At 38.7% G+C, this 15,067-nt stretch overlaps 1 long non-coding RNA gene across 1 annotated transcript; it reads left to right on the forward strand.

Moving 5' to 3' along the window:
- Positions 1-447: 447 nt before the first annotated feature.
- On the forward strand, positions 448-11,464 carry LOC129643191 (uncharacterized). Its single transcript, XR_008710131.1, has 3 exons — positions 448-624; positions 10,540-10,643; positions 11,096-11,464. It is a non-coding gene; the product is annotated as an uncharacterized LOC129643191 (long non-coding RNA).
- The last annotated feature ends 3,603 nt before the right edge of the window (positions 11,465-15,067 follow it).

Raw genomic sequence — 15,067 nt, forward strand, 5'->3', positions numbered from 1 at the left:
CACCAGGGAAGTCCCTGGCCATTTGAAAAATTCTCAGTGAACCGGACACAGGTGCAAGATGAGAGAGAGTTGATGGTACATGTATTCATGTTCTAGGGCTGTTGTAAAGAATATTGCAAACCAAGTGGCTTAAAACAGCAGAAGTTTTGTGCTGTACATCGGTGTCCGCTGATGGTGAGAATAGAGACTGAAATGCACACTGATTTTGGGGGCTGCCTCTACCCAAAGGGAGGACCTTTTTCTAGTAGCACAAAAGCTAGCAGAGGTTCCATGGGAGAAGTTTATAATGTGCTGTTGTCATGTAATTCAGCCCTGTTCAACCAAGGGCAAAGCCAAGGTTAAGGTGATTTGAAGGTAAAAAGATTTTATACCTTTCACATCCCAATTACTGTGTATCTTCAGGAGTCACAGTGGGATCCAAGAAACAAAGCAATATATCCAAGTCAAAAATTAGAAAGAAAGGAGGAGCCAAGATGGCGGAGGAGTAGGATGGGGAGAACACTTTCTCCCCCACAAATTCATCAAAAGAGCATTTAAACGTCGAGTAAATTCCACAAAACAACTTCTGAATGCCGGCAGAGGACATCAGGCACCCAGAAAAGCAACCCAAGTCTTCGAAAGGAGGTAGGAAAAAATATAAAAGACAAAAAAAGAGACAAAAGAGGGAGGGACGGAGTTCCGTCCCGGGAAGGGAGTCTTAAAAAGAGAGAAGTTTCCAAACACTAGGAAACCTTCTCACTGCCGAATCTGTGCTGAGCTTTGGAAGCACAGTGGGCAACATAACAGGGAGAAAAAAATAAATAAACAATTAAAAATCGTAGATTGCGAGCCCTAGGGTAACTCCCCCAGCGGAGAAGCAGCGCAGACACATGCACACGCCATTAGCAAGCAGGGGCTGGGCAGGGAAGCGCGGCGCGGGCTTTGTCGCTTAGAGTAAGAATCTGGCCCAAATGTCCTGAGCGCTATCTGAGCGAAATAATTTGGGCTAGCAAACCAGACTGTGGGATATCTACCACGCGAAAAGCCAGCCCTAACCTAAGACACCGCCAGGCCCGCGCACGGAACAAAGGACAGAACAGAGATAGCCGGCTGCAGACCTTCCCCCTCCAGTGACAGGCAGCCAGAGCCGGAAGGGGGCAATCGCAGCCCCAGAGAGACACTATCTATAAAACTGTAAGCAGGCTTCTTTGCTAATTAAAACTTCTTGGGGGTCTGGACGGTCAACATCTGCCTGAGAAGGTGCGCCGGTTTTACACCCAGATAACCGAGTGGCGGGGAGGCAATAAGTCGCAGCATTGGCGCCCGCCAAACACATCACCTGAGCTGCTTGGATCTGGGAAGAACACAAAACGCAGGCCCAACCGAGTCTGCGCCTCTGAGGACTACCCGAGTGCCTGAACCTGAGCGGCTTGGACCTGGGAGCTCAGCCCAGGGCCGGACTCTGTTCCCGGCAGAACAACCTAGAGCCCGAGCAGTGTGGGCAGGGAGGCTACACGCGCCGTGAGCCGGGGCAGACCCAGTGTGGCTGAGGCACTGCGAGCGCACGCCAGTGTTATCTGTTTGCAGCATCCCTCCCTCCTTCCCCACAGCAGGACTGAACAAGTGAGCCTAAATAAAAAAAAAAAAAATAGTGTCCTCCACCGTCCCCTTTGTGTCAGGGCGGAAACCAGACACTGAAGAGACCAGCAAACAGAAGAAGCTATAACAGAGGGAAACGCCTTGGAAGCTACAGGCCATAGATTAAAACCCTGTGGTTACTACGGACTACATAGGATGGGGCCTATAGATCTGGAGAAATATAAGTCGAACCAAGGAACTAGCCAAAAATGAACTGAACCCACAATACTCACAACAAAACCAGAGAAAGACCTAGATATATTTTTACTATTTTTATGATCAATCTTTCTTTCTTTTTTTTTTAATTAAAAAAAAAAATTTAAGTCCTCTATTGTCCTTTAATTTTCACTTTTATAACCTATTACTTTGCAAAAAAAAAAAAAAAAGACCCTATTTTTTTTCTTCTTCAGCAAACTTCGTATATATATTTTATAATTTTTTGACCGTGTTTTTTTTTTTTTTTCTTTTTCTTCTTTTCTTTAACATTGTATTTTTGAAATTCCAAACTCTACTCTAGATTTTTAATTTTAGCCTTTTGGTATATGTTATCAATTTTGTACCTATAGTTTTTTTTTTATAATTTCTGTGACTTTTTTTTTTCCCCTCTGTTTCTTTCTCTTCTTCTTTTATATAACATCGTATATCTGCAATTCCAAACTCTACTCAAGATTTTTAATTTATGCTTTTTGGCATTTGATATCAATTTTGTACCTGTATTTTCTTTATAATTTTTGTGACATTGTTTTTTTGTTGGTTTGTTTGTTTTCTCTCTTTATTTTTCTTCTTCTTCTTTTTTTTTTAACATTGTATTTTTGAAATTCCAAACTCTACTTTAGATTTTTAATTTTTGCTTTTTGGTATTAGTTATCAATTTTGTACCTGTAGTTTCTTTCTAATTTTCGTGACCTTGTTTGTTTTTCTTTGTTCGTTTTTTCTCTCTTTCTTTTCCTTCTTCTTTTCATTAACATCGTATTTTTGAAATTCCAAACTCGACTCTAGGTTTTTAATTTTTGCTTTTATGTATTTGTTACCAATTTTGTACCTTTAAGAACCCAATCTTCAGGACCCATTTTTTTCACTAGGGAGCGAGATTACTGGCTTGACTGCTCTCTCTCCCTTTGGACTCTCCGTTTTCTCCACCAGGTCGCCTGTATCTCCTCCCTAGCCCCTCTCTACTCTACCCAACTCTGTGAATTTCTGTGTGTTCCAGACGGTGGAGAACACTTAGGGAACCGATTACTGGCTGGATCTGTCTCCCTCCTTTTCATTTCCCCCTTTTATCCTTCTGGCCACCTCTGTCTCCTTCCTCCTTCTCTTCTCTGTATAACTCCGTGAACATCTCTGAGCGGTCCAGTTGTGGAGTGCACATAAGGAAGTGACTACTGGCTAGCCCACTCTCTCCACTACTGATTCCACCTCATCTCATTTGGGTCACCTCTAACTCCCTCCTCCCTCTTCTCTTCTCCATGTACCGCTGTGAACCTCTCTGAGTGACCCTCACAATAGAGAAACTTTTCATATTTAACATAGATGTTTTATCAATGGTGCTGTGTAGAAGGAGAAGCTCTGAAACTACTGTAAAAATAAGACCAATAACTGGAAGTAGGAGGCTTAAGTCCAAACCCTGACTCCAGGGAGCTCCTGACTCCAAGGAACATTAATTGACAGGAGCTCATCAAATGCCTCCATACCTGCACTGAAACCAAGCACCACACAAGGGCCAACAAGTTCCAGGGAAAGACATACCAAGCAAATTCTCCAGCAACAAAGGAACACAGCCCTGAGCTTCAAGATACAGGCTGCCCAAAGTCACCCCAAAACCATAGACATCTCATTACTCATTACTGGACACTTCATTACACTCCAGAGAGAAGAAATACAGCTCCATCCACCAGAACATCGACACAAGCTTCCCTAACCAGTAAACTTTGACAAGCCACCTGTACAAACCCACACACAGCGAGGAAACGCCACAATAAAGAGAACTCCACAAACCGCCAGAATACAGAAAGGACACCCCAAACTCAGCAATTTAAACAAGATGAAGAGACAGAGGAATACCCAGCAGATAAAGGAACAGGATAAATGCGCACCAAACCAAACAAAAGAGGAAGAGATAGGGAATCTACCTGATAAAGAATTCCGAATAATGATAGTGAAATTGATCCAAAATCTTGAAATCAAAATGGAATCACAGATAAATAGCCTGGAGACAAAGATTGAGAAGATGCAAGAAAGGTTTAACAAGGACTTAGAAGAAATAAAAAAGAGTCAATATATAATGAATAATGCAATAAGTGAAATTAAAAACACTCTGGAGGCAACAAATAGTAGAATAACAGAGACAGAAGATAGGATTAGTAAATTAGAAGATAGAATGGTAGAAATAAATGAATCAGAGAGGATAAAAGAAAAACGAATTAAAAGAAATGAGGACAATCTCAGAGACCTCCAGGACAATATTAAACGCTACAACATTCGAATCATAGGGGTCCCAGAAGAAGAAGACAAAAAGAAAGACCATGAGAAAATACTTGAGGAGATAATAGTTGAAAACTTCCCTAAAATGGGGAAGGAAATAATCACCCAAGTTCAAGAAACCCAGAGAGTCCCAAACAGGATCACCCCAAGGCGAAACACCCCAAGACACATATTAATCAAATTAACAAGATCAAACACAAAGAACAAATATTAAAAGCAGCAAGGGAAAAACAACAAATAACACACAAGGGAATACCCATAAGGATAACAGCTGATCTTTCAATAGAAACTCTTCAAGCCAGGAGGGAATGGCAAGACATACTCAAAATGATGAAAGAAAATAACCTACAGCCCAGATTATTGTACCCAGCAAGGATCTCATTCAAGTATGAAGGAGAAATCAAAAGCTTTTCAGACAAGCAAAAGCTGAGAGAATTCAGCACCATCAAACCAGCTCTCCAACAAATACTAAAGGATATTCTCTAGACAGGAAACACAGAAATGGTGTATAAATTCGAACCCAAAGCAATAAAGTAAATGGCAATGGGATCATACGTATCAGTAATTACCTTAAACGTAAATGGGTTGAATGCCCCAACCAAAAGACAAAGACTGGCTGAATGGATACAAAAACAAGACCCCTACATATGTTGTCTACAAGAGACCCACCTCAAAACAGGGGACACATACAGACTGAAAGTGAAGGGCTGGAAAAAGATTTTCCATGCAAATAGGGACCAAAAGAAAGCAGGAGTAGCAATACTCATATCAGATAAAATAGACTTTAAAACAAAGGCTGTGAAAAGAGACAAAGAAGGTCACTACATAATGATCAAAGGATCAATCCAAGAAGAAGATATAACAATTATAAATATATATGCACCCAACACGGGAGCACCACAGTATGTAAGACAAATGCTAACAAGTATGAAAGGAGAAATTAACAATAACACAATAATAGTGGGAGGCTTTAATACCCCACTCACACCTATGGATAGATCAACTAAATAGAAAATTAACAAGGAAACACAAACTTTAAACGATACAATAGACCAGTTAGACCTAACTGATATCTATAGGACATTTCATGCCAAAACAATGAATTTCACCTTTTTCTCAAGTGCACATGGAACCTTCTCCAGGATAGATCACATCCTGGGCCATAAAGCTAGCCTTGGTAAATTCAAAAAAATAGAAATCATTCCAAGCATCTTTTCTGACCACAATGCAGTAAGATTAGATCTCAATTACAGGAGAAAAACTATTAAAAATTCCAACATATGGAGGCTGAACAACACGCTGCTGAATAACCAACAAATCACAGAAGAAATCAAAAAAGAAATCAAAATTTGCATAGAAATGAATGAAAATGAAAACACAACAACCCAAAACCTGTGGGACACGGTAAAAGCAGTCCTAAGGGGAAAGTTCATAGCAATACAGGCACACCTCAAGAAACAAGAAAAAAGTCAAATAAATAACCTAACTCTACACCTAAAGCAACTAGAAAAGGAAGAAATGAAGAACCCCAGGGTTAGTAGAAGGAAAGAAATCTTAAAACTTAGAGCAGAAATGAATGCAAAAGAAACAAAAGAGATCATAACAAAAATCAACAAAACCAAAAGCTGGTTTTTTGAAAGGATAAATAAAATTGACAAACCATTAGCCAGACTCATCAAGAAACAAAGGGAGAAAAATCAAATCAATAAAATTAGAAATGAAAATGGAGAGATCACAACAGACAACACAGAAATACAAAGGATCATAAGAGAGTACTATCAACAATTATATGCCAATAAAATGGACAACGTGGAAGAAATGGACAAATTCTTAGAAAAGTACAACTTTCCAAAACTCGACCAGGAAGAAATAGAAAATCTGAACAGACCCATCACAAGCACGGAAATTGAAACCGTAATCAAAAATCTTCCAGCAAACAAAAGCCCAGGTCCAGACGGCTTCACAGCTGAATTCTACCAAAAATTTAGAGAAGAGCTAACACCTATCCTGCTCAAATTCTTCCAGAAAATGCAGAGGATGGTAAACTTCCAAACTCATTCTATGAGGCCACCATCACCCTAATACCAAAACCTGACAAAGATCCCACAAAAAAAGAAAACTACAGGCCAATATCACTGATGAACATAGATGCAAAAATCCTTAACAAAATTCTAGCAATCAGAATCCAACAACACATTAAAAAGATCATACACCATGACCAAGTGGGCTTTATGCCAGGGATGCAAGGATTCTTCAATATCCACAAATCAATCAATGTAATACACCACATTAACAAATTGAAAAATAAAAACCATATGATTATCTCAATAGATGCAGAGAAAGCCTTTGACAAAATTCAACATCCATTTATGATCAAAACTCTCCAGAAAGCAGGAATAGAAGGAACATACCTCAACATAATCAAAGCTATATATGACAAACCCACAGCAAACATTATCCTCAATGGTGAAAAATTGAAAGCATTTCCTCTAAAGTCAGGAACAAGACAAGGGTGCCCACTTTCACCATTACTATTCAACATAGTTTTGGAAGTTTTGGCCACAGCAATCAGAGCAGAAAAAGAAATCAAAGGAATCCAAATTGGAAAAGAAGAACTAAAGCTCTCACTATTTGCAGATGACATGATCCTCTACATAGAAAACCCTAAATACTCCACCAGAAAATTACTAGAACTAATCAATGATTATAGTAAAGTTGCAGGATATAAAATCAACACCCAGAAATCCCTTGCATTCCTATACACTAATAATGAGAAAACAGAAAGAGAAATTAAGGAAACAATTCCATTCACCATTGCAACGGAAAGAATAAAATACTTAGGAATATATCTACCTAAAGAAACTAAAGACCTATATATAGAAAACTATAAAACACTGGTGAAAGAAATCAAAGAGGACACTAACAGATGGAGAAATATACCATGTTCATGGATTGGAAGAATCAATATAGTGAAAATGAGTATACTACCCAAAACAATTTATAGATCAATGCAATCCCTATCAAGCTACCAATGGTATTCTTCACAGAGCTAGAATAAATAATTTCACAATTTGTATGGAAATACAAAAAACCTCGAATAGCCAAAGCGATCTTGAGAAAGAAAAATGGAACTGGAGGAATCAACCTACCTGACTTCAGGCTCTACTACAAAGCCACAGTTATCAAGACAGTATGGTACTGGCACAAAGACAGAAATATAGATCAATGGAACAAAATAGAAAGCCCAGAGATAAATCCACGCACACATGGACACCTTATCTTTGACAAAGGAGGCAAGAATATACAATGGATTAAAGACAATCTCTTTAACAAGTGGTGCTGGGAACTCTGGTCAACCACTTGTAAAAGAATGAAACTAGAACACTTTCTAACACCATACACAAAAATAAACTCAAAATGGATTAAAGATCTAAACGTAAGACCAGAAACTATAAAACTCCTAGAGGAGAACATAGGCAAAACACTCTCTGACATACATCACAGCAGGATCCTCTATGACCCACCTCCCAGAATATTGGAAATAAAAGCAAAAATAAACAAATGGGACCTAATTAACCTTAAAAGCTTCTGCACATCAAAGGAAACTATTAGCAAGGTGAAAAGACAGCCTTCAGAATGGGAGAAGATAATAGCAAATGAAGCAACTGACAAACAACTAATCTCGAGAATATACAAGCAACTCCTACAGCTCAACTCCAGAAAAATAAATGACCCAATCAAAAAATGGGCCAAAGAACTAAATAGACATTTCTCCAAAGAAGACATACAGGTGGCTAACAAACACATGAAAAGATGCTCAACATCACTCATTATCAGAGAAATGCAAATCAAAACCACTATGAGGTACCATTTCACACCAGTCAGAATGGCTGCGATCCAAAAGTCTACAAGTAATAAATGCTGGAGAGGGTGTGGAGAAAAGGGAACCCTCTTACACTGTTGGTGGGAATGCAAACTAGTACAGCCACTATGGAGAACAGTGTGGGGATTCCTTAAAAAACTGGAAATAGACCTGCCTTATGATCCAGCAATCCCACTGCTGGGCATACACACTGAGGAAACCAGAAGGGAAAGAGACACGTGTACCCCAATGTTCATCGCAGCACTATTTATAATAGCCAGGACATGGAAGCAACCTAGATGCCCATCAGCAGATGAATGGATAAGCAAGCTGTGGTACATATACACAATGGAGTATTACTCAGCCATTAAAAAGAATACATTTGAATCAGTTCTAATGAGGTGGATGAAACTGGAGCCTATTATACAGAGTGAAGTAAGCCAGAAAGAAAAACACCAATACAGTATACTAACGCATATATATGGAATTTAGAAAGATGGTAACAATAACCCTGTGTACGAGACAGCAAAAGAGACACTGATGTATAGAACAGTCTTATGGACTCTGTGGGAGAGGGAGAGGGTGGGAAGATTTGGGAGAATGGCATTGAAACATGTAAAATATCATGTATGAAACGAGTCACCAGTCCAGGTTCGATGCACAATACTGGATGCTTGGGGCTGGTGCACTGGGACGACCCAGAGGGATGGTATGGGGAGGGAGAAGGGAGGGGGGTTCAGGATGGGGAACACATGTATACCTGTGGCGGATTCATTTTGATATTTGGCAAAACTAATACAATTATGTAAAGTTTAAAAATAAAATAAAATTAAAAGAAAAAAATTAGAAAGAAATTTGGAAGATAAAATTCAGTTCAGTTGCTCAGTCATGTCCGACCCTTTGCGACCCCATGTACTGCAGCACTCCAGGCCTCCCTGTCCATCACCAACTCCCGGAGTTTACTCAAACTCATGTCCGTTGAGTCGGTGATGCCATCCAACCATCTCATTCTCTGTCGTCCCCTTCTCCTCCTGCCTTTAATCTTTCCCAACATCAGGGTCTTTTCAAATGTATCACTAGCATCCAGGAAATTCTTTATTATGTATTTGTCTAACAAAAAATAAAAACAAATTCCAAAGCACGTCTTGAAAATGGAAGAGGAAGTACCTGAAAAATTCCCAGTGTATTATAGCTGGCAAAGGAGAATAATTTATAGAAATCATCATTACTAGTTACATATGTATGTACATTTTATGATGTTTCCTTAATTGATTGCTATTTCTTACCTAATATTTATTATTTTATGGATAGAAAATTACTCAGAGGGGTCTCAGTATTTATTGTTTATTTTTCTGAACATAAAAATTCATAAGACTTCCATAAGTTTGGGTATAATCGTTGCCTCCACAATTCTGTTTTTTTTTTTTTTTTTTTTCCCTATAAGGTTTTAAGTTATTCAACTGTGTATCTTCTGCTGTGGACCTTTTCAGGATCCTAACTTTCCTGTTCAAGAAGATAATACTGTAGATCATGTATTATTTATGTGGGCTTTTTTGTCAGTGGTGGTTACAGTGTGGTTCATGTCTCAAAACTGATTCCCTTTTTCCCTGTATAGATCAAAATTCCACTTACTCTTTGACATTTTTTCACTCCTAACTTTGAAGATGCTTCTTTTACAACATCTTTTGCAAGTATGGCTTTCTGCTTCCCCAGTGTCACCACCCTAGTTGATACTTAGATTCTTGCAATAGCCTCCTAACCAGTCTTCCTAACTTCAACATCTACTCTTTCCCATCTAACCTCTATACTGCTCTTAGATTGTTTTTCCCCAAACCCCCCTTTCATCATGTCATTCCCCTGGCCAAAATTTTCAGTAGTGCCCCATCATCTCTAGGAGCACTCTCAAAACTCATTTGATTGTGTACATATTAGTAAAGGTATTTTGAGTATACACCCCAAATATATACCTATGTATGTATATTTACTTATAAATTATACATCAGTACTCACGCCTGTTCATCTACTTAATGTTAACTAAGCTTAACTTTACAATTTTTAAAATAAAAATAATTAGAAATGAAGTTATAATATTTTTCTCCTGGCATCCCAGAGGAACATTTAGTGCAACTCACTTTGGGTAATGATGTGTAAGTAGAATATTTTAAAAAATCAGAGATGGGGAAGTGAGTGCTGTCCCACTGTCCGTGGTGCTGAACTATGATCGCTATTACCGCATCATTGTTTATATCTTTCGACCTACAGATACTGGGGATTCCTGTCTCTTTTCCCCCTTATTTTTGAAACAAAAGGAAATGTTTTAGGCTATCATCTCAATAACATTCTAGTTCCTGACATGAAATTCCAGAGGAGTAAAGTAAACATTCTCTTTCCTCCATATTGAGGAACAAAGTTATCATTTTTTTCCTTATAAAGATACAGACTGACATTAAAAAGAAATGGAGGGTTTAAGTAAGTCTTCATATTAGCTGAATAATTGCACTTTTCTGTTGAAAAAAAAAACAAAGACAAGGAAGATGTTGAAAGAAGATTCTAACACTGATGTTTTCTTAATTTTATAGCTTCATAACCGAGAATGATTGAAAACAGGAGAAAGAATTGCTGTCAAAGATTATACAGTACAATGGAGTTGTACAGTGGGGCTCAAGAATATAAATGTTAGCAGGTACATGAATACTTCTGTGACTGTTGGCTATTAGAAACAAGACTGTAAATTTCTGCCTTGAGGAAGATTCTGATGATCTATAAAATGTCAACTGATGTTGTCACAAATCAGTGGTTCATATGAAACTCATAAAGATTATAGAACCTGCAGCACTTGTTATATAAATGATGAAAGAGTATTTCCTCTCTAAATCTCCAGCTAGCTACAGTTCAGCTGAATGCAAATTAGAAAGCTTAAGATCCAAAGTGTTGAAAAATAGTTAGGTTTTTCATAAAAGTAAAAATATACTAAAAAAAAAAAAAAAAAAAAAAAAAAAAATATACTGAGAAATTAGAAAAACAGAACAATATCTGTTATTAATGGTTCTACTGTAATGCCACTAGAGAATTTATAACCATTATAGCAACTTCTAGTAGACCATTTTAAAACTTACTTTTCCCTTTCTATTGCAGCAAATCTCTGGCCACTTGATAATGAGAAAAACTAGTGTTTGAGTGTGGATATCACCATCAGTGTTCGACTTCAATACTGACTATAATACTTGAATGACTCAATGCATTGAAACTCTTTTTTGATGAAAGTTTTAAATGTATATTTCCATTTACTAAATATTTGTTTGATAATGTTATGTGCCAGGCCATGTGGATATAGAGATTAAAAAGAGGCTGATATTTAGGATACCAGACCACCTTACCTGCCTCCTGAGAAATCTGTTTGCCGGTCAAGAAGCAACAGTTAGAACCAGACATAAAACAACAGACTGGTTTCAAATTGAGAAAGGAGTAGGTCAAGGCTGTATATTGTCACCCTGCTTATTTAACTTCTATGCAGAGGACATCATGTGAAACTCTGACTGGATGAAGCACAAGCTGGAATCAAGATTGCTGGGAGAAATATCAATAACCTCAGATATGCAGATAACACCACCCTTATGGCAGAAAGTAAAGAGGAACTAAAAAGTCTCTTGATGAAAGTGAAAGAGGAGAGTGAAAAAGTTGGCTTAAAACTCAGTGCTCAAAAAACTAAGATTATGGCATCTGGTCCCATCACTCCTTACAAACGGATGGGGAACAGTGGAAACAGTGAGAAGCTTTGTTTTCTTGGGCTCCGTAATCACTTCAGATGGTGACTGCAGCCTTGAAATTAAAAGACACTTGCTCCTTGGAAGAAAAGCTATGACAAACCTGGACAGCATATTAAAAAGCAGAGACATTACTTTGCCAGAAAGGTCTGTCTAGTCAAAACTATGGTTTTTCCAGTAGTCATGTATGGATGTGAGAGTTGAACTATAAAGAAAGCTGAGTGCTGAAGAATTGATGCTTTTGAACTGTGGTGTTGAAGAAGACTCTTGAGAGTCCCTTGGACTGCAAGGAGATCCAACCAGTCAGTCCTTAAGGAAATCAGTCCTGAGTAGTCACTGGAAGGATTGATGCTGAAGCTGAAACTCCAATACTTTGGCTATCTGATGCAGAGAACTGACACCTTAGAAAAGACCTTGATGCTGGGAAAGATTGAAGACAGGAGAAGGGTACGACAGAGGATGAGGTGGTTGGATGGCATCACAGAGTCGATGGACATGAGTTTGAGCAAGCTCTGGGAGTTGATGATGGACAGGGAAGCCTGGCCTGCTGCAGTCCATGGAGTCACAAAGAGTTGAAGACGACTGAGTGACTGAACTGAACTGAACTGATACTTAGGAATTTAATGATCCAGTGAAGGACACAGACAAGAAGATAAACTAATACCACTGTATTATATTTCTTGATAGATATATAAACAGAATAGCCTGTCAGCACACAGAGAAGTACCTAAGCAGACTGGGACAGCCTTCCCAGATGAGATGATGCCTGAGCTTGCTCTTTCAAGGGCAGTAGGAGTCAGCTAGGAAAACAAACAGAAGAAAGTCATTCCAGAGAAAGAAATCAGGGTGTGCAGAGGTGCAAGGCAATCGAGCAAGATTTGAAATTAAATGCACTCACTATGGTGGCACAATGGATATGAATGGACAAAAAACAAGGTCAGAAAGAGCCATGTAGAGGATTCTAAGGAGTTTAGATGTTCCCTGAGAATAAAGGGGAGATAAAGGAAAAAAGGATTCTGAGCAGTGAAGGGACGTGATGTTGTTTTCATACTTAAAAAAGTCCTTCTGATGGTAATGTAAGGAGTAGATTCAGAAATACTGTCTAAAAGAGGGAGATGATTTTGGAATATGACAGAAATACTGAGTCATCGGTCATTGAAAGTAAAGATGGAGAATAAGAGAAAAATTTAAAGATATTTAGGCTGTAGTTTCAACAGGACATATTGAGCAATTACATTTAGGGAAAGAAAGAAAGAAAGAGAGTCACAGATAACCCCAAAGTTTTGTGTGGGAAAAGGCTGTTTCGTGCAGGAAAAGGATGTTGCTTGCTGAGCACAGGGTTACAGAAGGAGGAACATATGTGGGGGAGAGAGGTCCAGCAGGAAGAAATAGACTTGATTTTGACATTCCAAAGAGCAGTGCTAGCTCAAAGGAGACATTTGAGAGCCATCAGTGGTAGGTGAAACCCTGTGTGGGATCCCCAGAGTGTGTAGAGTGAAGAGAAAGCCAGATAAAGTCTGCAGGGAAAGATAATATTTAAGTAGTGACTGAAGGAAGAGGAACTATCAAAGGAAGAATAAATTTGAGTGAACTGAGAGGTCAGAAGAAAATGAGGAGAATGTGTATCATGGAAGCCCGTGGAGGGGCAGTTTCCAACAGGGGAAACAGTGAGTAAGACTGAAGTCTCTACGTGACTCACCCTCGTTGGTCATTTTTTTGACCAGTTGACCAATTGAAATTTGTATTATTGGTACTGAGTTACTGAAGTCGAGAAATCTGTAGTAGGTTTTGTGCTAAGTTGCTTCAGTCGTGTCCGACTCTTTGTGACCCTATGGACTGTAGTCTGCCAGGCTCCTCTGTCCATGGGATTCTCCAGGCAAGAATACTGGAATGGGTTGCCATTTCCTCCTACAGGGGATCTTCCCGATCCAGGGACCGAACCCGCGTCTCTTATGTCTCCTGCATTGGCAGCAGGTTCTTTACCACTAGTGCCATTCTATTCATACTAGATACTAAATATATTAATAAAAATATTAGAAATTTAAATAAATTACTTAAAATATACACATCAGATTATAGATATCACAGCTAAGAATCATGGCCAGGTCCGTGTATCTTCCCTCTTGTCTTCTAATGATTATGCCAGAGGTATCACTTCTTATTGTGCTTGAAGCCAAGCCTGGAACCATATAGAGCAACTCTTCCTGAGATTCCCCAGTGTAAAAGTGAAATTTTATGTTCTAGAAATGAACTCTAGTATATGGCTGAATGGATCCTTTTGAGAGATTCTTTATAAATGCCATAATATAACTACTTTGCACTCACAAGTTCAGCCATTGAGGTTTTTATATTTGTCATAATGTCAGAAATTACCCTGAGGTGTCCAGAGAATAGAAATACTTTGAATATGAGGGAAATGTACTCAGAGTTCTCAACACTGTCATGTAGGTGTTCAACCTAAATAGTTGAGTGAGAAAAAGACATTTAATAAGGTTTATTCCATGAGTTAGGGTCATAACAATTTATAATAATCTCAAAAAAGAATGCTGAAATCTAAATCTGGGATGCTCATCGTTAGGGCTAAAATACAAGTTAGTTGAAAGTCAGTGCATCAGGTTTAAGGGATGTCTGTGCAACGACACATCTAGAGTCAAGATTGCCTAAGAGCTGGGATGGCATAGATGAGTAGGAACTGGTGCACACTTCCCAAAAGGATACAAATGTTAGATGGATCATCTGCTCAGTTTTCTCCTGGTTTCTCAAAGGAGATGCAGTCCTTATATGGCTTAATATCTGCCTGCTTAACCAAGATGTGGACTGAACAAAAGCCGACCGGTTTGTTTACAACTAGTTACTGTGTTAGAAAAGAAGCGTAGGCATCATCTCTGTAAAGGAGTATTGGTTGCCATAAACCACCAACCACAAAAAATACAATAATTCCTTCAACTTACCACCTTGAAAATTTTCAAAACTAAAGAAAAGTTCAAAGAGTAGTGCATTTATTTATGTTTCATCCAGAATCACCATTTGGTAACATTTGGCTCCATTTGCTTGGGCAGTCTTTATGTGGGGACGTGTGTGTGTGTGTGTGTGTGTGTTTAATGGTTTTATTTGAACCATTTGAAAATAAGTTGTAGACATCAAGAAACATTTTCCTCCCGAAATGAAGAAATCTCCTGTATAACTATAGCAGCATTAGCAAACCCAAGAAGTTTGATGTGATAGCTCAGCCTGAAAAGAATTTGCCTGCAATGCAGGAGACATGGGTTCAAGTTCAATCCCTAGGTTGGGAAGACCCCCTGGAGGAGGAAATGGCAACCCACTCCAGTATTCTTGCCTGAAA

This window comes from Bubalus kerabau, chromosome 2 (assembly GCF_029407905.1).
Source record: "Bubalus kerabau isolate K-KA32 ecotype Philippines breed swamp buffalo chromosome 2, PCC_UOA_SB_1v2, whole genome shotgun sequence".
Classification (NCBI taxonomy): domain Eukaryota; kingdom Metazoa; phylum Chordata; class Mammalia; order Artiodactyla; family Bovidae; genus Bubalus; species Bubalus kerabau.